Source organism: Equus asinus, chromosome 3, assembly GCF_041296235.1.
Source record: "Equus asinus isolate D_3611 breed Donkey chromosome 3, EquAss-T2T_v2, whole genome shotgun sequence".
Lineage (NCBI taxonomy): Eukaryota > Metazoa > Chordata > Mammalia > Perissodactyla > Equidae > Equus > Equus asinus.
This window is the reverse complement of record NC_091792.1, coordinates 70,540,807-70,566,071: the sequence shown is the minus strand read 5'-3', so window position 1 is coordinate 70,566,071 and position 25,265 is coordinate 70,540,807.

The following is a 25,265-nucleotide window of genomic DNA, read 5'->3' as shown; positions in this document are numbered from 1 at the left end:
ACGAGCTTGAACAGCAGCCTCTGGACCCCAGCCCAGGGCGTTCTCACAGCCGGGAGGCCCGGGCTGCTTCTGTAGCCATGTGAGGCGCCCGCCAAGGCTCACAGGCCTGCTTACTGAGGTCAGAGATGGGTAGGAAGCAGGACAGGGCAGACAGACAAAGAGACACAGTGGAACAGCCTGAGCTCTTGCCTTTTCTGACTCTGGAACAGAAGGGAAGACAAGGTGACAGGCAAGGAGGGTGACGGAGCTGACTCACACTGTTCTGCCCCAGCCTGCCTCCCTATCCATTTGAGAGCATTCAGAAGCTTTGCTCCATGAAGGCTTTATTCAAAGCAACAATATCTTTGCTTTTTTCTCCACTAAAAACCCCTGATGCTCACGTGGTGAAACTCAGCAATGGGGCCAGCCTCTCTCTGCCCCTGGGAGCACGTACCCTCATTTCACCACACAGGCTCCTGTTACCATGACTGACATTCCCGCATGAGGACTCTCTTGGGCGCTTTGTGTTTCCCCAGCTCTGCTGGTCTGTAACGGGTTTCTTCACTACTTTAATTGGCCATCCTCAGTGCATAGCTCACTGACACAGTCAGAGAGCTCAAGTCACCAAAGCACAAGCAGAAACCAAGTTGGAATGACTTGCTCAGAGTCACCCAGCTCCAGGGTCCTGCAGATGAGGTCACACACCCACTAAAGAGCCTATACTTTCCTCAGCCCCTTCTTGGCCTTCCCCAGGAGGCAGCTGCTCTGCAGTTGTCACCTAGGAAAGTGGCACTTTCCACTCACCTGTCGCACCGAGAGACATTGTACTTCCCTGAATTACACGTCTGGGTGTCTGGGTGTCTCAGGGCAAAGTGGAGGTCGGGGACATGGCTGCACGCCATTGAGGGGTGTGCAGAGCTGGGCTGGGCTGGGCAGCAGAGCTGAGCTGCTGAATTCCACTTCAACAACAGCAAACCCACAGGGAATTTCTGTAGAATGAGATATATTGCTGGATGTGAATAATTAAGAATTCTGATGTGGTCAGGTAGATTAATGTCCCTCTGAAAGCTCTGGATCAATGTTGGAAGAGAAAAAAATAAAAGACATGCATAATTTAAAAAAACCATCAGAAACTTTGCTTGACATTATGACATTACTGATTTTTTTATGATCTTCTCAAATATACTCTATAACTGTTATTAATTTAGTATCGTTAATAGCTCATCCTTCAAATGTCAGGCAAGAGCAAAGCTAAAAAACAGAACTGCTTAGGGCTTGGAGGAAGTCCAGAGAGAGGGGAAACTCCACAAGCATGAAAACCTTGGCTGCCTCAAGCTTCACCCCAAGTCCCAGCCCAGCTGTCTGCTGTGTGGCTGCTGTCTTGGCCCCTTTTCCTATGGTTCACAAAGATGGCCAAATCTGGCCCCTTCTGGTCATCCGCTGCCTTGGCATTGGCTTGGCTTTATGCAGGGGTGAAGTGGCCGGGGTTCAGTGAGGGAGGATGTTGGAGGGGCTCCAATAAGTCTGTCCTAAAAAATAACTACCTCGTGATGCCTGAGGCCCAAGCGTTCATTAGCAGAATAAGCAGTCTGTTGGGTTAAGCAGTGTTCTCTCACAACGAAGGCACTTTTAAAAGGCAGGTGCCTCTGGAAGGGACAATACACTAATGTTTTAGTAATAAATGTTTACAGATTGCTTATTATATGCCAGGTGCTATTCTAAATATTTTACATGCCTTATCTTATTGCATCCTCACTGCAACCAAGAATATTATCATTTCTAATCTCACGTATAAGAAAACAGACACAGAGATACTAAGTAATTTACCTAAAGTCATATAACTAGTAAGTCCTGGAGCTAGGACTTGAACCAAGTCTGATGCTAGTACCTGTATCTTACTCTCTATCTGTCGTTAAAAGTTCTGATATGGTCAGGTGGATTAACGTCCCTCTGGGGTGGGGAGGTCTATCTGTCTGCCTTCCTGCTAGGTTCCTGATGTACTAATTAAATGGGTTTCTCTGCAGAGAAGAAAGCACTCAGCTCCTCCAGAAGGAAGGGGAGCGCAGCGGCCAGGGAGAGGGTGAGTGGAGCTGAGAGGGTGCAAAGCAGCTGCTGGACAGAGGCGCAGAGCTGTCGCTTTCCCCAGCAGGAGCCTGCCAACCCCACCTCCTCAAAAAGACTCTGGGAGGGCTCCCTCGTCACCTCACTGCGTCCTGAGGTGGGATGGAGCTGCCCCTCACACATTCCAGATGGCTCTGTGTTCTCACTGCAGCTGTTGGGAAGGCAGGCCACAGGAACAACTGTTGGTAATAGAATTTATAAGCTCAGGTTCTCCAAAGACTAAGGGAGACCAAAAAGGGCCAACAGTCCACACATTTCAACCTAGAGAGGCCTGGGGCCCAGAGAGCCAAGATGGAGCAAAGCAGGGACAGAATCTTTAAGAGAGAGCATGGAAAATAGTACTGACTTGAAATCAGAAGCCCTGGGGTGAGGAGGTGCTGTTGGGCAGGCATTCTCTCTGGACCTCAGTTTTTTAATCATAAAATGAGAATATGGCCTTCAAGGCCTTTGGCAAGCTTGAGTTCCTGTGACTTGGATCTTCACCGCCACCCCACAGAAGCCTGATGCCCAGGTGATGGAGCCGTCCAAGGGAGGGCCAGGCGGGCAGCACCGTGTCCATGCTGATGTTCCTGGGCAGTGGCTCCTTAGCACCACCTGCCAGGACACGGAACACCCAGCAGTTCCTCAAAGGACCTCACGGCATTGTGTCCCCCGGGGGTCAAATTCAAAGATTGTCCTTAAGAGAGGGATGGCTAATCTTACCCTGAGTCAAAATAAAGATTTAATTTATCTGCTCAGTCCAATTGCTTAGGAAAAAAAAATCCAGAGTTGTTTGATTGATCTAATGAGTCTTCAATATACATGAACAAGCTGGGTTGCCCATGTAGACACACGCTGAGCTGGCAAAGGAGAGTTTGCTCAGCTGTCTGCAAAGGCAGCTGGATGCCTCCACAACTCCCAGCACGTGCATGCGTAAGCATGCGCGCGTGCACGCAAACACACACACACACACACACACACACAGAGTCTCTTACCTTTAAATTAACCAAGCCACATCTCAGCTGTGGGAAATCTGCATTTTAATATTAAATCAGTAATTAATAGCCAAGGCACTTAGTTCACTTCACTTTTATTGGCTCTGCCATAGCTACGGAATGGACAGGGCTGTCTGTTCCTCCAGCCAGGAAGCTGTCTCCCACCCCCCACCCCCGAGTATGAATACGTTCCTATCTGATTTGCATCCGATTATTAGTGCCTTGAAGCTATAGTCACACAGACCCTCTTTATATTCACTGGGAAATTAAATTACAAAAGTTTCTCTATGTTGCAATTTATGTCTGGTTGGAGCTGATTGTTTTTGTATTCTGGGAAATATCACAGTCTCAGGACTTAATGAATTCGTGAGTGTTGAGTCCTAGGGGGAATAGAATGCACAGTATACTGGAAAATAGGGAAGCTCAGCCTAACATCAAAATGTTTTACTTTCTCCCACCCAAGGCTTGCACAGACTTGGGAAATTCTAGTGGACTCCAGGCAGCTGACGTGTGCAGGCCCCTGCCAACACTGCCTGGTGAAGCGGAGTGTTTGGGGCGCCTGCAGAAATCACACCTTTTAAATGCATTAAGTGATGGATGCCATAGGATCCGGATATTTTATGTAAACTATTATTTTAGGGAAAATCAATCATCAGCATCAGTGCCCACCCTGGCCCTTCCCCAGTTCCTCCAAACCAGTGCCACTGTTTCCACAAGTGACGGAAGTCAGACCGACAGCCTCCTCATCCATTTTGTTTGGGTTTCATTTTTTTTTTAAGCCAACATTTAACTCTTTGGAGATTTCATAATACAAAAGCCAGATTTCGACTTCTTTGAAAAAATCTGAAGGTCTGACAGCACTGAGCTGACATCCAACCTGATAGCAATTTAGGGGTGTTGAGAAGTGGCAGTCAGCACACTCTGAACAGGTCAGGGGGCACACTTTGCAATTTTTCACAATTCTCACTGCTTCTGGATGGAGGCCCAACATGCTCTGTGATTTTTTAAAATCGCACGTATACTCTTGTTTTTCTGATGGGAGAGAAATATATCTATATATCACGAAGTCTATTCAAAGTGAGAAAACGAAAATAGACCTGGAGCCCTAATATTTCAGTAAAGGGGAAGAACATATTTCTTGAAGCCAGTAAAACTATGTTTCTGGCATTTCCCAATGAGAATGCTCTTACAGATTTTCCTTAAACCAGGACTGCTTTACTCATTTTTGTTACTTGCCCTGACCCTGGGGCCATTTAAATTTGAGACCCCGGACTCACATCTCGGCCTTTGAGGTTTTAGGACACCCCTGGCATGCAGTAGCCCTTTTCAACCTGACTCGGCTGCCCTTCTGGCGGCGCTTGGTGTCAGACGCCCTTCAGACCCAGGCCGCTCCCAGCCTGCTCTGGCACCTCCCATTTCCTTAGTGACACCTCCTATTGGAGACTTCTGCGTACCTGTCCCCTGGATCATTCCTGAGCTTCCAAAGCAAGTCCAACCTCTTAGCCTGTCTTAACCCACTCTGCATCCCTGCCCTGCCCCGCTTTTATCAGGCATTGCCAAGAGAAAAGAATATAGGGCTCAAATCCAGTGAGGAAAAGAAGGCACAGTGCCTCGGAGCTTGAAGGAAGCATCTAGTTCAACCCAGAAAGGAGAAGTAACTGGCATGGGGCCTCTTACAGGTGGGCAAAAAGTTCAGCCTTCCTGGCTTTCTCTACTACCTGGTATCGTTTTTTGTTCACACAAACAATGTTCGTGCATAACCATTTCTAGCAAGATGACATGCTGCCCTTGGCCCTCACTTCCCAGGGCCCTCTGGTAGATGAGCCTCTTGTGCAGCAACGCTGGCATCCAGGGCGGGGCCGCGGCTCACCAGACTCAGGAGCCTCATGAGGGACTGGCGCGCTGACCCGCGTCATGCACCTTTCTTTGCATCTTTCAAGGAGCTGGTGGCTGAACCGAGGGTGCAATTTAGACCTGGGTGACAGCCTTCCTCTGGATGGCAGAGATTCTGGGGCTGCAACCCAGAGAGAAGTGATGTCCTGGAAGGACAGGGAGTCTCAGCTCCTGTCACCTCAGAGAGGAGCCTCTGGGCTGAGTCACCTCCTTGCTGTGTTCTCCTTCTGTTCCCACCCAAACGTCATGGCTGATGCCAGTACAGCTGCTATGATTCCTGAAGAATCATGTGCGCCACACAGAGGTATCATAGGATATTTCAAGAAAGAAACCTGTCAAGGTATAATTTCTCACTTGTCTTAGCCTGGAGCATTGTGAGAAAGAGTTGGTGCTTTGAGTGGGCATCCCTGCCTCTTCCTTTCTGGCACCATCTCATCAGGAGCAGCAATTCCAGAGACTAATACCAGGACCATTTTGGCACTGCTGGGTGTGTCTCCCACCCCACAGGGGTGGGCGTCCATCTGTAGGCCCAGACAGGGTAAACTATAGGACAACTCGTGGTGGAGGTAAAGTTGGTATTGTCAACTATATCCTGGCCAAGGGTGTTCATTGCTTCTACCTGGGAACACAAATCCAGCCCCATACTCAGGAGAATCCTGGTCTTGGACTAGATTCTACAGAGATGGTCACCCCACAATGCCAAGTTGCGTCCTCTCTGCCAGGTCTTTATGAAGAACACTGACTGCCTTCGCCTCTTGTCTGGAGCCCTATGCTCTTTCTCCTTTCTCCTGGTTCCATTTTGTTTTTCCCAATTTCTAACATTTGACTTTGTCTGTGTTATCTCATGCATCTCCCTTCCTTACTGACTTTCCTGACATATTTCTTCTCACCCACCTGGCACAGACATGTGCATTAGTCTTAGCCAACAAGATGGAAGTGAGGATCTCCCAGCTGCATCTCCAGGAAGGTTGTTGTACTGTACAGGTACATATACACAAATATGCACACGTGCACGTGTTACAATAGCTGGCTCAGCTCACACACACATTTCTTTTCACTCTTACCCTTTTTTCCTCATCAGAAAGGACAAGAGATGCCTAGGGATGCAGCATTCATGTGGCATTTGAAGGAAGACACATGCAAAGGATGGCAGGACAGAAAGACAGAAGGAGCCAGGCTCCTGCATGGCAGTGCAGAGCTGCTGAGCCAGCCCTGGACTGCCAGCCTAGATTTCTTGTCAGGTGAAAAATAGTCTCTATTTTGTTAGGCTACTGCTGTTGTTTTTTGGTTACTTTCAGCTGTGCTTAATCCTAATAGATACAGAAGTCCTAGCCCTTTCTTCCCACGTCTCACAGAAACATTGGCTTAGGTGTCTAACTATTATGGGCTGAATTTTGTCCCTCCTAAAATTCATATATTAACATCCTAACCCCCAATAAGTCAGAATGTGACCATATTTGGAGACAGAGTCTTTAAAGAGATAATTAAATTAAAATGAGCTCATTAGGGTGGGCCCTAATCCAAGATGATTGGTGTCCCTATAAAAATGGGGAAATTTAGATACGGACATATGCAAAGACGGAAGATGACACGAAGACACAGGGAGAAACTGGCCATCTAAAAGCTAAGGAGAGGGGCCAGCCCTGTGGCACAGTGGTTAAGTTCACATGCTCCAGTTTGGCAGCCTGGAGTTTTCAGATTCGAATCCTAGGCACAGACCTATGCACTGCTCAAGCCGTGCTGTGGTGGCATCCCACATATAAAGTAGAGGAAGATGGGCAGGGATGTGAGCTCAGGGCCAGGCTTCCTCAGCAAAAAGAGGAGGATTGGCAGCAGTTAGCTCAGGGCTAATCTTCCTCAAAAAAAAAAAAAAAACACCGAAAAAAAGGATGAGATTTAAGACTTTGTAGTTTTACAAGCTCCTCTGGTGATTCTTGTGTGCGCTATAGTTTGAGAACCACTAGTTTAGTTCTGTCGGGTCTTACAGAACAAACATGAAATGGAAGCAAGGTAAACACTCCACTGACAGGCTGGGGAGAGAGAGTACTGGGGGCAGGGGTACAACTGAGATGACACCAGGAGAGTGAGGTCCTCCAGAAGAACAGGCGAGCTAAGACCCCAAGGTGGCAAAGAAATAGGTGTGTCTGGAATAACAATGATAGTAATAATAATCTCAGCCAGCATCTATATAACACTTTATAGCTTACTCAGCAATTTCACTTTCATTATCTAATTTAATCCTCACCTGTGAGGACCTCGGGGGCTGTTACAGGTCACCTATCACCCCATGAGGAAGTTAATATTTTATTTTCTCCAATCCACAAGGGAAAATATGAAGTCTAGATACTAGAAAGACGTGTGCAAGTGGTCAAGGTCTCCCTGGCTTTCTTGGGCGATCAAGAAGTCCAAACACCTCACCTCCTGCCACAGCACAGGAAGCCACGTGCCCGAGGAGCACCACGCTCTGTGCCTGCACTGTCCGTGGGCTGACGGGGAGCAGGGGGAATAGCGAAGGAGTCACAGAAAATTGTTCCCTTAGAGAGCCCGAGGCTAGAGGGAACCCAGGAAAGGGGGGCCTTTCTTACTTCAATTTGTATCTTTAGGATCCACTTTCAAAGGAGGGTCTCTGGCTTTTATGGCAAAGAGGAGACCAGCGAGCAGGTGGTCCTGATGGAAAAAGATAGGGAGGGGACTCCAGGATTCACCTCTCATTCTATCCCATTAAGGAGGTCCCCTCTTCCCCCACCAACCTCACGGCAGCCCACTTGGTCTCGTCGGGGAAGGCAGGACTTCAGCCTGGAGACGAACGTTCTTCCTTTGCATCTATGTGCAGCAGTAAGGCTGGAGAGTGATGGCTGGGCATGAGCAGCCTGGTCGCTGTGCTGAAGCTGTGGCATTTAGGCAGGGTGGACCCCAGCTCTGCTGAAGGAATAAGTCTATTTGTCTTTCTATGTGTCTATCCGTATATATATCTATCCTTGCCTCTTACCATAAGTATTTGAGACTGCTTGTGAAATGCCTGCAGTATAAAAGGATGAGGTAAATAGTCAAGGGGGTTCTTGGGTTAAGGAGACTGTGAAGGGACATTGTGGGAGGAAAAGTAAAAGTAAACTCACAGACCAGCAGATGTAGCCCATAAGATATGGTACTGTTGCAACAGACAGCTCCAGAGGGTGACTCGGGCTTCCCAACAGCCCAAACCAAGATGGATTAAAACACAGTTATAAGAAGCAAACAGTCTATAATGGGAAAAAGTTATTTTAAAGAATGCCAGTTGTAAGCAGAAAAGCAGCACAGCTTTTCCTGATGATGAAGCCCGAGAGGAATTTTTCCCATGGGTCTTCATGAAGAAAACACTGTGCTATAGAGGGAAACGTTCCTGACAATATCTCCACAATGACATTTGTTGGACTATTAATCTGAGCCTCTCAATGGCATAATGCCAAAGCACAGTACAAGAAAGGCAAAATAGTGTGGATTTGAAGCATTTTGATGGTGTTCTGAGCAAAAGGTAACATTTAGACTTTCTAGAGCAAAGAGTCTTAAATCTGAGGAGTCATGCACCATTTAGGAACTGATTGAAAATTCGTGCCCTCCATAGATAAACGCATACATGCAGGAACTACAAAACTTGATATATAATTTTAGAGGGGGCTTACAGACAATCACACTCCATGCACCATGAGTTAAGAGGTACTGAAAAATAAGGACTCCTTGCTCTGCCTGCAGTGAAGATGATGCCAGGAAGGCCGTATGAAATGGTGCTGGATTCAGAGACTTAGTTCCATATTTCTTGCCACGATTTCATATACTCTTCATACCATCTTCCTTTGGGAATTTTGCTGCCTAAATGGGATTGCCCTCTGGAAAAACAAACAAACAAAATGATATTTCTGGGATTTCCATGGACTAAATATACTTTTCCCCTATTCCTCCTACTAAGTACAACTAAAAATCCTGGACGTTATACATAGAACAAACATAAGAAAATTCTGAAAGATGGCAAGGAGAAGATAAACTGGCTAGGGATCTCAGGACCCAAGGAATGATATGGTTGTGGGTTCTCTGGATTGTCTTTTTGTCTCATACATCCCCAACTTGGAGCTGAAGAAACCAGCAACCTAGAAATGCCAATTGGTACAAAAACGAAAACAAAAACAAAACCTCTCAAACAAAAATCTGTTCTCTTTGACCAAACAATCAGGAAAGGAATAACCTAGAAAGACAGAAAGCCTTTAGACAATAATGGCTCTACTCCAGCAAAAGACGACAGAAAAGTCTGAGGCCCCACCCCCACCCATGCCAGCAAAAGCAGAGGACGGAGACTCTATGTCTCACCTTGCTAGGGTATATTGAGGTGCCCCAACTCCCCTGCTGGGGTAGTTAGTGCAGAGAAGTCCAAGTAGGGAGCTGGAGCTTCATCCCAGCACCATCTGCCAAGAGGGAATAAGCTCCACTCTACTTCCCACACTTAGTGACAGTGTAGACCATGGAGGGAACAGTAATGAGGTACTCCAACCCCTCCCAGCTAGTAGTGGAGGCCTGGCCAGGAGCAGAACTTGCACCCCGACTCAACTGTAACAAGGAGCACCACCCTTGCATGCCAACAACAGAGCCCAAGTGGGGAGCCTGAACTTCTACTCCAGCTGGCAGTAACAGGCAGCATACTCCCCTTCCCCTGCCTCAGTGGTACTAGAGGAAGTTAGCTAATGCAGAAGGCTTAAATTAAGTCCAGTGTCTCATCGTACCCAAATGTCAAGGTTCAGTAGAAAATTGCTCTTCATACAAAGAACTAGGAAGATCTCAAATTGAATGAAAAAAGACAGTCAATAGACGCCAACACCACATAAGACAGAGATGTTAGTTATCTGACAAAAGTGTTAAAGTGGCCATCATAAAATTTCTTCAATAAGCAATTATGAGCGCACTTGAAACAAGCGAAAAATAGAAAGTCTCAGCAAAGAGCTATAAAGAAAAATCAAATTGCACTTTTACAACTGAGAAATTTAATAATTGAAATAAACTCAATGAATGGGCCAGAAAAGAATAGAATGGTCAGGGGAAAGAATCTATGAATTGGAAGATAGAAAAATAGAAATCACCCAATCTGAACAACATAGAGAAAAATATACTGGGGAAAAAAGAAAAAACACTAAGGAACTTGTGGAACTGTAGCAACATTTTTGTCATTTATGTGAATTATGTCAATTTATGTCATTGGAATACTGGAAGGAGAAGAGAAAGAAGGTGGAGCTAAAAATGTGCTCAAAATAATAGCGGCTCAAAGTGTCCCATATGTTGCATTAAGACATAAACCTACAAATTCAACCAGTCACTTGAACCCTAGAGAAAAGAAGCCCCGTAAGAATCTGTGCTGCCATACCTCACAGTCACACTCTGAAAACTAAAGACGAACCTTGGCAGCAGTGAGAGGGGAACAACACCTTACCCAGACACGGAAAACTAAGTAAATGATGTCAGATTTCTCATGAGGAAGTAGCCAAAAGGAAGTGGCACATTTTTAAGTGCTGGGGGTGTCGGGGGGACTGTCAACCTAGAATCCCTTATTCAGCAAAAATACCCTTCAGGAATGAAGGGCAAATCAAGACAGTTTCTGATGATGTAAAACTAAGAAAATTTGATGCCAGCAGACCTTTCCTAAAAGAGCAGCTACAAAAAATTCTCTAAGCAGAAACAAAATAAGGAAACTTGGAACACCAGGAAGAAATGACATGGTGATCCAAAATATGGGTAAATTCAATAGACCTTCCTTCTCTTCTTGAGTTTTCTAAATTATGTTTGATGTTTGAATAAAAAATATAGCACTATCTGATATAATCCTAAATGTATGTCGATAAAATATTTAAAACAATTATAGTATTTTAAAAGGAGGTATGGGGATGTAAAGAGAGTTAAGGTTTCTTCATCTGAACTGGTAAAATGGCCATGCCAATAGACTGTGATGTTATGTCTACGTAACATAATACCTAGGACAACCATTAAAAAGGCTATGCAAATAGATTCTTTCAAAACACCACAGGTAAATCAAAATGGAATTATAAAAAAATGCTCAACTAACAAACAAGAAGTCAGGAAGAACAAAATGGAGAAATGCAAACAGAGAACACAAACAGTAAAATTTCATGCTTAAGCTCTAGCATGTCAGTACTTACATTAAATGTAAATGGTCTAAATCTACCAATTAAAAGGCAGAGATTGGCAAAATGTATTAAAAATATGACTGAGCTATATATTATCTATAAAAACTCACCTCAAATATAACTACATAGGTAGGTAGAATAGAAACGAATGGGAAGAGATATAGTGTACAAATATTAATCAAAATAGGGAAGGGGTGGTTATATTAAGATCCAATAAAGTAGAATTCAGAGCAAAGAAAATTCCTAGAGCCAGAGAGGACATTATGCAGTGATAAAAGGATCAATCCTCTAAGAAGACCGTTTTAGTTCATCTGGCCTGTTATAACAAAATACCACAGAGTGACTAGCTTGTAAATAACAGAAATTTATTTCTCACAGTTCTGGAGGCTAGAAGTCTGAGGCCTGGGTGCCAGCAGGTCGAGTGACGGTTCTTTTCTGGGTTGCATACTTCTCACTGTATCCTCAAGTGGAAAAGGGGTTGGGTAGCTCTGTGGGGTCTATTTTATAAAAGCGCTAATTTCGTTAATGACGGCTCCACCTTCATGACCTAATCACTTCTCAAAGGCTTCACTTCCTAATGCCATCATGTTAAGCATTAGGATTCCAACACGTAAATTTTAGGGGACAAAAAACATTCAGACAATAGCAAAGACATCCCAATTCTACGTAAGTATGTATCAAGAACAGAGCTGCAAAGCATGTGAAGCAAACACTATAAAACCGAAGGGAGAAATAGACAAATCCACAATTTAGTTTGAGACTTCAATGCTCCTTTCTCAACAATGGGCAGAAAAACGAGATAGAAAGTCAGCAAGGATAAAGAAGACCTTGCCAATGCCATCAACCAACAAGATCTGATCAATGTTGACACAGATCATGGCGCCCAAGAACAGCAGGACACACACTCTTTCCAAGTTCCCGTGGCACACACACCAACACAAACCGTATCCTGGGCCATGAAACAACCTTCGACAAATTGAAAAGAATTGGGATCATAAAGAGTATGTTCTCGTACCACAATATAATCAGACTAGAAATCAGTAGCAAAAAGATAACTGGAAACCTCCAAACACTTGGAAACAATAATACACCTCTAAGTAACCCATGGGTCAAACAGAAAATGTCAAATGAAACAAGAAAATGCATTCAACTAAATAAAAATCAAAATTTGTGTGACACAGCTAAAACACTGCTGAGAGAGAAACCTATAGCACTAAACACAGATATTAGAAAAGAGGAAAAGTCTCAAATCAATAATCTAAGCTTTCATATGAAGAACTTAGAAAAAGAAAAGAAAAATAAGCCCAAAGCAAGCAAAAGGAAGAAAATAACAAAGAGTATAAATTAAATTAATGAAATTAATTGCAGAATGAAATTAAAATGAAAGTTAAAACAAAAAAATTTTAAAAATCAATGAAACAGACAGTTGATTCTTTAAATTGAGTAAAAGTGACAAATCTCTAGCAAGATGACAAAGAAAAAGACAGAAGACTCAAAGTACTAATATCAGGAACTAAATAGGGGCTATCACTACAGACCCTGTAGGCACACACAAAAGTAATAACAATAAGAGAATACAAGGAACAACTCTGCACACATCAATTTGATAATTTAGATGAAATGGACTGATTCCCCCCCAAAGCACAGCCAATATGAAATAGGAAATTTAAATAGCCTATAACTATTAGGGAAATTGAATTCACAATTTTAAAACTCCTGAAAAAGACATCTCCAGACCTAGATGATTTTACTAGAAAATTCTACCAAACGTTTAAGGAAGAATTAACATGAGTTCTACACAATTTCTCCCAGAAAAAAAGAAGGGAGGGGAGACTTCCTAATTCATTTTATTAAGCTAGTATTACCTTGAGATCAAAACCAGACAAAGATGGTATGAAAGAAATAAAGAAAGGAAGATACAGATCAATATCTTTAATAATATAAATGCAAAAATCCTTAACAAAATATTAGCATATAGGTTTCAGCAATATATAAAAAAGAATTATACATCATTACCAAGTAGAGTTTATTCCAGAAATGCAAGACTGTTCAATATTTAAAAGTAATGTAACATACCTTATTAACCAGCTAAAGAAGAAAAAATCACACAACTTGATATCAAAAAAGCATTTAACAAAATTAAAAGCCCATTTATGATAAAACATCTCACAAAAATAGGAATAGAAGAAAACTTTCTGAATTTTCATAAAAAGTATCTATAAAAATCTATAAGTAACCTTATATTTAATGGTGACAGACTGAATTCTTTCTCCCTAAATTTGGGAACAAGGCAAGGATGTCTACTCTTATTCACCTTAACACTGGATGTTCTAGCCAGTGCAATAAAAGGAAATAAAAGACACATGGTTCAGAAAGAAAGAAAGAAAACTGGCCCTATTTGCATATGACATGATCTTCTACACAGAAAATCCCAAAACTGAAAAAAAAAGTCCTACAATAAACCTGCATAGAACTAGTAAGTGAGACAGGTTTCAGGATGCAAGATAAACATACAAAAATTAATTGTATTTCTATGTGCTAGCAACAAACACATGGACACCAAAATTAAAAATATAATACCACATACAATCAGTCAAAAAACGTGAAATACTTAGGTGTAAATCTAGAAAAATATGTATAAGACTTATAGGTAAAAACTACAAAATGCTGATAAAATAAATTAAAAAGCCCTAAATAAATAGAAAGACATATAGTGTTTATGACTGGAAGATTCCACATAGAAAAGATGTCAATTCTCTCCAAGTTGATATAAAGGTTTAACACAATGCCTATCAAAACCCGAGCAAGAATTTTTATAGTTACAGGTAGGATTATTCAAAAATTCCTATGGGAAGGCAAAAGAGCTACAATAGTTAAAACAATTTGAAAAAGAAGAATACATTGAAAGGAATCAGTCTACTCAATTTAAAGAGTTAATCATACAGCTATAGAAATCAAGACAGTGGTGGAATAGACACATAAATAAAAGAAACAGAACGGAAAATGTGAAAATAGATCTGCATAAATATAGCCAACTGATCTTTAACAAAGGCACAAAAGCAATCCGATGGAGGCATGATTACCTTTTCAGAAAACGGTGCTGGAGCAACTGGACTTCTACTTGCAAAAACTTAACCTTGGCCAGAGTTTCATATCTTATACAAAAATTAACTCAAAATGGATCCTAGACTTAAATGTTAAAACTAAAAGTATAAAACATTCAGAAATAAAAATTTAAAAATCTCTGAGATCTAAGGCTAGGCAAAATTTCTTAGGCTTGACACCAATGCACAGTGCATAAAAGGAAAGGTTAATAAATTGGACATCATCAAGATGAAAAACTTTTTCTCTGCAAGAGATCCTGTTAAGAGAATGCAAAGGTAATTTCCGTCAAATTTATCAAGACTACTCAAAGTTATCTACAGATTTAACACAATCCCTATCAAAATCCCAAAGATGTCTTTTTTTACTGAAGTAGGGAAAGCCCATCTTAAAATTCACATGGAATGTCAAGGGACCCTGAATAGTCAAAACAATCCTGAAAAAGAAGAACAAAGCTGGAGGACTCACACTTTCTGATTTCAAAACTTACTATAAGCTAAGGTCATCAAAACAGTGTGGTACTGGCATAAAGACAGACATGTGGACCAACGGAATAGAATAGAGGCCAGAAATAAAGCGTTGCATATATGGTTAAATGATTTTCAACATGGGTGCCAAGACCATTCAACAGGGGAAAAGAGTCTTCAACAAATGGTGCTGAGAAAACTAGATACCCACCTGCAGAAGAATGAAGCTCAACCCTTACCTAACATCATAAACAAAAATTAACTCAAAATGGACCCAGACTTAAATACAAGATCTAAAACTATAAAACTCGTGGAAGAAAATGTAGGGCGAAACTTCACAACATTGGACTTGTTAATGATTTCTTGGATACGGCACCAAAGGAACAGAGAACAAAAGGAAAAATAGACAAATTGGATTTCATAAAACGTAAAAATTTTGTGCATCAAAAGACACTATCAACAGAGTAACAAAGCAACCTATGGAATGGGAGAAGATATTTGCAAATCGTATATCTGATAAGGATTTAATATACAGAATATATAGAGAACTCTTAAAATCTGACAACAACAACAAAAGCAACCCAACTCAAAAGTGGGCAAAGGACTTGAACAGACATTTCTCCAAAGAAGATATATAAATGGCCAGTAAGCACATGAAAAGATGCACAACATTGCAATTATTAGGGAAATGCAAATCAAAACTATAATAAGATACCAACTCACACCTAACAGGATGACTGCTATTAAAAAAAACAGAAAGTGGGGCTGGCCCCGTGGCCGAGTGGTTAAGTTTGTGCGCTGTTATGCAGGCGGCCCAGTGTTTCGTCAGTTCAAATCCTGGGCGCGGACATGGCACTGCTCATCAAACCACGCTGAGGCAGCATCCCACATGCCACAACTAGAAGGACCGACAACGAAGAATACACAACTATGTACTGGGGGGCTTTGGGGAGAAAAAGGAAACAATAAAATCTTTAAAAAAAACCCAAAAAACAGAAATTAACAAGTGTTGGCGAGCATGTGGAGAAACTGGACCCCTTGGGCACTTTTACTGGGAATATAAAATGACACAGCTGCTACAGAAAGCAGTATAGCAGCTCCTCAAAAAATTAAAAATAGAATTACCGTGTAATCCAGCAATTCCACTTCTGGGTCTGTACCCAAAAGAATTGAAACCCCCGTGTTATATAGCAGCAATATTCACAGTGGCTAAAAGCAGGGCCATTCACAGATGAATGAGTAAGCAAAATATGACATACACAGAAGATGGAATGCTATTCAGCCTTAAAAAGGAAGGAAACTCTGACACATGCTACAACATGGATAAAGCTTGAGGACATTATGCTGAGTGAAATAAGCCAGTCACAAAAAGACAACTAGTGTACGGGTCCACTTCTATGAGGTGTTTAGATAGTCAAAATCATCGAGACAGAGTGGAATGGTGGCTGCCAGAGGCTGGGGGCAGGGAGAGGGAAGCTAGTGTTCAGTGAGGACAGAGTTCCAGTTCTGCGAGATAAAGAGTTCTGGAGCTGGATGGTGGTGACAGCTGCACAACAACGTGAATGTGCTTAATACCACTGAATTGTACACTGAAAAATGTTTAAGAGAGTAAATTTTATGTGTGTTTTACCACAATAAATGAATTGGAAAAAAATAACTCAAAATATATCAAAGACTTAAATGTAAAACTAAAACAATAACATTTTTAGAAAAAAAGTAAAATCTTTGGCATCTAAGGCTAGGCAAAAAGTTCTTAGGTGAGAAGAAATGCACAAGGCATAAAAGTGAAAATTAATAAATTGGATCTCATCAAAATGAAAACTAATTCCTGTGTAATAGATCCTGTTAGGAGAAGGGAAAGAGAGGCAACAGGGCAGGCAAAAATATTTGCAAACTCCATGTCCAACAGTGGATTAGTACCCAGATTATTATCCAGTTAAAGAACTCCCAAAATTCAACAGTAAAAAAAGGAAACAGTCCAATTAAAAAAATTGGCAAAATATATGAAGATATTTTACTTAAGAGGCAGCTGGTAGATAAGTACATGAAAAGATGTTCCACATTGTTAGCCATTAGGAAATGTAAATTAAAACCACAATGAGCTATCACTATACAGCTATAAGAATGGCTAAAATGAAAACTAGTGACAGCACCAAGTGTTGACGATTATTCAGAGAAACTTGCTGATGAGAATGTAAAATAAATGGTAGAGCACGCTGGAAAACAGTCTGTTAGTTTCTTAAAATAAAAGTATACATGCAACTGCCACACTCCTAGACATTTATCCCAGAGAAATGAAGACTTATGTGGACATAAAAACCTGTATATGGATGTTCACAGCAGGTTTATTCGTAACAGCCAAAAACTGGAAACAATCCAGATTCTTTCAATAGGTGAATGGTTAAACAAACCGTGGTATATCCATATCGTGGACTACTACTCAGTCATAAAAAGGAATAAACTACGAGTGCAACAACAACTTGGAAAATCTCTAAAGAATTATGCTTAATGACAAAAGCCAACCTTGGGTTACGTACTGAATTATTCCATTTACAGAACATTCTTGAAAAGAAAAAAAAAATAGAAATGGAGAAGAGATTAGTAGTTGTGAGGGGTTAAGAGAGGAGCACTACGAGGAAGCGAGCGTGGCTATAAAGGCAGTATGGGGCTCCTTGTGGTGCTGTAAAGGTTGTGTCTTGACTGCACACTCCCGATATCCTGGTTGTGATATTGGACTAGAGTTACGCACGATGTCACCATTCAAGGAAAGTGGGCAAGAGGTACAAGGGAATGTCTCTCATTTCTTGCAGTTGCATTTGACTCTACAATTATTTCAAAATAAAAAGTTTAACTTAAAATAATAAAAGAGATAGGTCAAAGCTGATATGTAATATATCTAATGTGATGTCATTGAAAGAACCCAGCTGGAGGGCAAGAGACGTGGGTATAAATTCCTGATTTGCCTATAACAGGTGGTGTCGTTTGAAGCAGACCCCTGACTTTTCCGCACCTCAGTTTCCTCATCTGTTGAAAGAGATATTTGAGCTACAGCATCTCTAGATGCTTTCCTGTTTCATTAGAGCCATACAGATGGGATAGCTAAGGGCTGGTAGAGGTTGAATCCAAAGTGAGTGGGAGTGCAGAGTGCTTACAGCATCTGTACCACTCCCCTGGTGAAGCCACAAATGCCTCGGAGACCAAGGAAGGAAACTCCCGCTGACTGAGCCCTGAGGCGGACCAGGTGCTTCGGTAGGCAAGCCACATAGGTGCCATCACTTAGCTCAAACAGTGATAACAAACATACTAATAATCTTATTTCCATCTTCCTGTAGGCAAACTGAGTCTTAAAGAGGTTGTGTAACTTTGCCGTGAGTGTGTGTGTTGGTAATTACAAAGTACGAATTGAAAACCCAATGTGCCACTTGCCAGCTGGATAGTTAGTTACCTAATTTCTATTATCCTCTGTTTCCCTATTTGTAAAACAGACATAAAAAACAGTTCCGATCTTCCTATGAAGTTTAATTGAGATTAAGTGTGTAAAGACTTCACATAAAATCTGGTATGTGATGAGCATTCAAAATGTATCAAGATCATCATCATCATCATCATCTCACCTAACAAGTGGCAGAGCCAGAGTTCCAGCCTGGGCTGTTCTGATCTCAATGTTCACGTTCTGGAACTCCATTCCTGACAGCTGAGTTCCCCCTCTGCAGCCCCGGGAAGCCCTTCCTGGAAAGCAGGAACAGGAGAAGAAAGAAAAGAATGCCCCAGCTCCATGCGTCACAGTTCTCACCAGCTGTTCCAACTCACCCTACAAATGGTGAGGCATGCGGTTCCGCACAGCTTCCCCATACCTCCCTCACCTGCATCCCCGAACCTCATCCCGCCACAGATGCATGCTCTTATTTCATAGAAGGAAAAGCAGAGGACCAGTGAAGAGGAGGGGCCTGATCAAGGTTATGAAGCTGGTTAGAAACTAGGCACAGGGCTAGAGCCCCAGACATCGTTCCTCTTCTCTGTCCCCTGCTTCTCCCAGGAAATGGTGTGCTGGCGACCCTCTTCTGGTGCAGGATGTGCCTTCTGGTATCAACGATGTACACGGGAGTTCAAGGAGGAGGGAAACAAGCAGACACCGCTGTAACTGGGGAAGACGTGAGTTGGGTCCTGAGTGAACAGAGGAGTTCTTCAGGTGAAAAAAGGCCGGGAGACAGCACAGGCGAAAGAGCAACTTAAGAAAGGAATGACGTGGAGTTGAGCATGTTCAGATGAAAAATCAACAGACACGGTCCTGGAGCCTGTTCCCTCCCTGTCATTCTGATTCTCTAACCTGAACAGATCTCACCTCTGTGAATTTCCCCATTTTCAGAATGAAAGATTAACATTCCCAGCCTGCCTGCTCTCAGGGCTGTTGTGAAGAGAGAATGAGGTAAGAACTGGGGCGATCTTTAAAAACTGTGAAGAGACGGACCCAAGTAAAGGATTGCTGTCAGCGGTTGGCACCTACCGGAAGTGAGGTTGAGGAATCTTAACAACCAGGCTGTGGATTCTGGACAGGAACCTGTAGGAACTGGGAGAGGAAAAGGCTTCCTCTGGGAGTGGCCAGCTCAATTCCTGCCAGCAGGGACCACAGTATCCAGTCAAACACCACGCCCCACAAGGTCATCGGTGGGTCCTGTGGGCTTTGATTTCAGAGCAAGCTGAGCCCCTGCAGTGCTTCTGCCCAGTCATCATGACATACAAGGCACAGCCCTGCCCTGGATGGACGTCAAAGCGTGGGTGGAGCCCTGGCCCTACACCCATTGTCACAAAGCCCCCAGGCCCTCCAAAGCCCCGTGCTGGTCTTCCAAATAAGTATAAAAATACGGGCTTCTGCAGTGCGACGTGTTGGAATGGACTTGGGAAACTGTAAAGTGCTGGCCCAATGGAAACGGTGGCCTCTTCTTGGAGCAAAGACGCTTAGGCTTTGATGGCAGGTGTCGGCTGATGGGGCCCTCCTACTGCTTCTCCTGGCCACGCTGGCTCCAGTCTCAAGGGGATTACGCTGCAGAGGAAGGCGGAGAGCTGCTGCTCAGGCTTAACAGAGCTCGCAGGCGGGTATCCTCTCCCCAAATCTTCTAATTAATAGTCAGGATTAACAGCTGCGCTGCTGGGCCCAGGCCATCTAATCACAGCCGCGCAGGCTCCTGGGGGCTCAGCCTTCCCCGCGCCGCAGCCTCCCCAACCCTGGGAGAAGTGCATTTAGAAATTAAAACAACAAAAAACAGAAGAAATCCATCCTCCTCTCTTCCCAGTGCCTCCTGGGGCTGGCGCTGTGCCAGCCTCTCCTCTCAGACAAAAGTGGCAGGTCCCCCTTCCCTGCACTCTTGGTGGGGAGGGTTTCTTGACGCTGCTCAGAGAGGCACGGGAAGCAGTCACGACAGCCTGCAGGTAAGACACACCCTGAGACAGTGATTGCCTAGATAATAATAATAATGTCATTATTGTTATGGCTAACATTGGTTGAGGGCTTACTGTGTGCCAGGCATAGTTCTGTGTTTTATTTCATGAATTATTTCACATGCACAAAAGCCTAAGCAATATATCCCGTTATCATCCCTGTTCTATAGACTAGGAACTAAGGCGCGGGGGTTAGGTCACTTGGCCAAAGTCACATAGCTGGTTAGTAATGGAGACGAGATTTGAACCCAGGCACCATGTTTTTAACCGACGCAATATGCCCCTGTGGAAGGGGAAATAGGGGGCTGTCCTTCGACCTCCCTCTCAGACAGCCGCTGAGTCACCCTGAGAAACACACTTTGCACTCCCCTCTAGAAAGCCCTCTGCTGGTGGTGTCACCCGCAGCAGCTGAGTCCCGGGTCACTCACTGTTCTTCTGAGAGCAGGGTGGAAGAGGCACGCAGGGGGGCTGCTCACCCCCAGAAACCACGAGTGGCTGGTCAGGGATCCTGGGAAAGTTGCTTGACTTGCACCAGCACCCGCAGAGACCTCCCTGGGGACGTCTCCTACCTCCTCCCATGGTCTGTCCCTGTACATCACAGGCCACATCCTCAGGATCGATCCGACTCTGGCCCGCTCCTAGGGGACTCTATCTGCTTCCTGTGCCTCCTCCACCGCCCCCCTTTCTCATCTGATGCGCTCCCTCCGTCAACACTGAGGGACCATCTACCACCTACGAGGCGCTGTGCCAGGGTCCGATAGTGAAGAGGTGACTCAGCTCTCTGCCCTCAGTCGATGCTCCTGCGGAGGTTCCCATTATCCTTATGCTGCTTCTCTTCCAAGCTGCATCTCTCAGGGCTCCCACTGGACTGCTTCTCGGTGGAGGCCTTCATGCTTCTCATCTGGTGCTTTCCATTCCCCCAAGGGGAACAGCGGACCTGTGGAGCCATGCAATTCTGGGGCCCTATTCCCAACCAGCACCAAATGTTAATAACTCTGAGTCACACTCACCTTATAGGCCTGCCTTCTTGTGAATCAATCTAGTAAGATAATTGGAACTAAAGTTTTATCTGTCAATGGTGAACTCATGAGGTTGCTAGGAGCAACCTCATGAAAGACACAGGATTTGACATCAAAAAGAAAAAGGTTTAGTCTAAGGTCTAGTGAGGTTCCTTATTAGCTGTGGTGTGCACTCCATGAGGCCGCCACTGATCCCCACCTTGTGGTATTCACGCCCTTGTGCTCTCCCCTCCCCTGGGATGTGGGCCAGGCTTACTGACTTGCTTTAGTGAACAGAATACCGTCCAAGTGACGGATGTCGCTCCCAAGATTAGGTTATAAAAAGGCTGTGACTTCCACCTTGGGAACTCTCTTTCCTTCTCTCTCAGAGCCCTCACTTTGGAGTAAGGAAGCTGCCATGCTCTGAGTGGCACCATGATGAGGCCCACGTGGCAGAGAAGTGGTCTTTCCGCCGACAGTCAGAGAGAGAGGGCCTGACATGCCTGAGCTTTCACCACTCTAGCTGAGCCTGAGAGACGGCAGCCACGGGAAATACAATGCAGCCTGTGGGAGACCTGAGCCAGGGGTGCCCAGCTAAGCTGTGCCCAGATCCTGACCCAAAACCTGAGAGAGAATCAACACATGTTGTGGTAGTCTGCTGAGATTTGGGCTAATTTGTTACGCAGCAATAGATAGCTAACATGCTAGCAGGACATTTTTGTTTTCTCATTTAGTTATAGAAAAACTTCAAATATATTTTTAAAAGGGAATAGTATACTAAAGCCCCATACAGCATCACCCAGTTTCAATAATTATTCACACACAGCCAATCTTGTTTTATCTCTGTCCCCAATGGGCAAATTGTTTACCCTTCCTCGGCTCTAATTTCTTCTTTTCTAAAGTAACACCTGAGTTAACGCGTGTGAGATGACTACTCTGGCAGGCCCCCCACAGGAGGAGCAGTGACTGTCTACTCCTGCCTTTTCTCCCTTTCACTCTTAGATAACTGTGCTTGCACGAGCACCTGCAGTGACTTGGCCTAAAGCAGTGACCCATGTCAGGCATTTCAGATGACAGCTTAGTGGAGTGACCTTACAATAACATGAGGGCAAGGGTTAGGCACAAAAGTTTTGTTCAGACATCTATGTACGCATCATCACAGAAATTATCATGGGAATGTCATTCTCTTTTGCTTCCATTCATTAAGTAACAACACATTTTCTGCCAGAACTGAATACCACTGTGCCCGGGGTACAGTCCCTTGGCATCAGAGAATGAGAAGTCTTAGAAGGTAGCCTCACACTTCAGTCATCAGTACATCAGTTCCTCCCCCAGGCTACGGGGCACATGCAAAGTCCTGGGAGATGGCCAGTCACACGCGTGCAGACTTCACTGGTGCACTTGGGAAGCAGAAGGGAAGAGGGAACGGTAGGAGTTATGGAGAAAGTTTTTTGCAGGAACAAGCAGAGAGGAGATGCCCAAAGAGCCCCTTGGTGCCTGAGAGTGGGTAGAGTGGGCAGCATCTGAGTGAGACTCAGGGATGGGGAGATGAGAACGGAGAGGTGGCGGGAAACAACGCTCCCTGGAGGGGCTGAGGCTGCCGTGAGGACCCACTAGGAGGGGAGGTGGGATGGGACGGGGGACTGCTTGGGCCTGTGTGTACAGAGAAAAGGCCAGAGGAGAGAGAAAAATCAAAGACTCGGGAGAGAGGAGATAATTGATGGAGCAAAGTTCAGAAGTGGGTGTGACCAAATGGGATGAAGGACAAGGGGCAGCAAGCAGGACGCCCTGTTCTGTGAGACTGCTGAAAAGATCGCTGATGGTACTGGTGTCTGAAGGAGTCTGTCTTCTCAGCTGTGTGGGAGGCAGGGTGACCTGCTGGAAGTGCAGATGGGCGGGGCTATGGAAGGGAGGTATTCTGGGACAGAAGCAAACAGGTCATCAGGTCCCACACTCCCCTGGGGCAGAGAGTAGTGAGAAGCACCCTGAGAAGTGGCAGTTTCAGTGGACAGGGAAGAAGGAAGAGGTATGTTTGGAGCCTGGGACCTCCCCATAAAGGTGGCTTGGGGAGAGTGACAAGGTGGGCAGTGTGGTGGGCAGCAGGACAGTGCCTGGTGGAAAGAAGAAAGGTGGCATGAATATGGAGAACGGCTACAGGCAAACCTCCATTTCCCCAAAGAAAGTTGATGTGAAAACATGCTTTATGAGAGAGCAAAGGGAAAGATGCCATGACCATTTCTAGGGCGTGTGACCCCTGTGACAACAACCCACCTGAGCTGGAGAAGTTACGAGAGGCAGGGAGGGGGATGCAGGGGTGCAGGGCTGGGGTGACACAGTCCCAGAAGCTGACTCTCAAGGGAGAGCAGTCGGTGCAGGCCACTGCCTCCCACAGTGCCTTTCCCTCAGCACTCTGGCACAGATGAGCCCAAGACGCTTTATAACTTTCAATCCTCTTTTTATGATGCTTGGAACTTGTCGCCATCTGCTATACGGGGCTTTAATGCAAATCTGAGTTTGCTTTTATGGCTTCAATTACCCTAATAATAAAGCAGGGCAGGCAGGCTCCCCAACAATCTTCTCCTCCCACCCACTTCCAGGCAAGCTTCTCACCCTCCTCCCCCCAAAGAAAAGTCCATGATGGTCTCATCCTGCAGCTGGAAACCCTTCACCACGCTACCCATGTCCTGTCTGCACCAAAGCAGCCCTAGCCTGTCTCTTCCATATTGCAGCTGGGGACCCCCTCGGAGGAGGAATTCACCGCACAAGCCCCGCTCCAGGGACTGGCATGACAGATGCTACTTCAGCACAGAGGTCAATCAGGCCAGGAGGCGTTTCCAGAAGCATGATGCACAGGGAAGATCAACCACCTGAGCCTGAGACACACTTCAGATCCTCACTCCCTAGCTAGGGCACCCTGGGCAGCTGCCTGAGCCTCTCTGAGTCTCAGTTTCTTCACCTGTAATAGAAGGACAATTATAAACACCTTGCAGGACGTTGTGAGGAAGAAGTGCCTGCCTCCTAAGACATTCCCTTCTGCTTTCAGTAAGGGAGCCACGGGCTGGTTAGGCAGGTATGTCTTGTGTGACCAGCTGTCCCGGTCTGCCCAGGACTGAGGGGTTTCTGGAGACTCCAGACTTGCAGTGCTAAACCTTTGGGAGTCCCAGGAAATCTGGAAGGCGTCGGTTGCCCCAGTGTCTCCTCCCGGCACTCACAGGCAAGCAGGGGAAGTTCCACTCTCTTATGTGCCATGACTTGCTTGGAAATTTCACGAAGCTTTGAGTAGTAGAGTTTCAAGAACAGAATTACTCTTATCACTTTCTTCCTAAAATAAAAATTAAAATAGCATTAAGACCCTTTGCATTTGCCTCATGCCTCGTATGTAGCCTCTGCTCCACTTAACAATTTGGGAAACTGGACCCCTGCAAGGTTAGGCAAGTGAGCCAAGGCCACATGGCAACAGAATCACAGGGCCCCTGTCTTGAGAGGGTCATCTAATCACTCTCCCTTGGTTTCCTCAACTCTAAAATGGAGCTAAAATACCTACATTGGTGAGAGTGATAGATAATACATTTAAAGTGCCTTAAATTTTGTAGGTGATCCATTAAATTGTGGCACTAGCTCATTATTGTTTTTAACCTAACAAAGTTGCTCTGGGTATCCATAAAAACATCGGATATTTGGCCTTAGGTGCTTATCCACCTTTTCTCTGGATGCAAATATCCAGGTGTTTCCTGCGCTTGTTCGATTCGGCAGGGGTCAGCCGGCATTTTTCAAGTAAACACACCCTTTGATTATAATTTCCAGATTCTCTTCTCTTGGAGCACAGGTGAGATGTGCCCTCCTATTTGAAGCAGCCACTCATTCATTCATTCACTCTATGGATATTTTACTGGGCTTCTTGCTCCCACTGTGATTTTCCTAGGCTAGACATCCCTCCACTTGCCCAGAATATGTTGGCCTGTGTTTTCAAGCTGAAGTTACCTTTGAGTTCAGAGGTTTTCCTGGCCAGACAAAGGCAGCACTTCTGGAGGACGCCATGGTGAGAGCACGGCAGCGATCAGCTTCAGGTCTGTCCTTTTAGTTGCCAGGCTGTAGGTGTAGTGTCTGGGGTCCACAATATTTATAAGGGCCCAC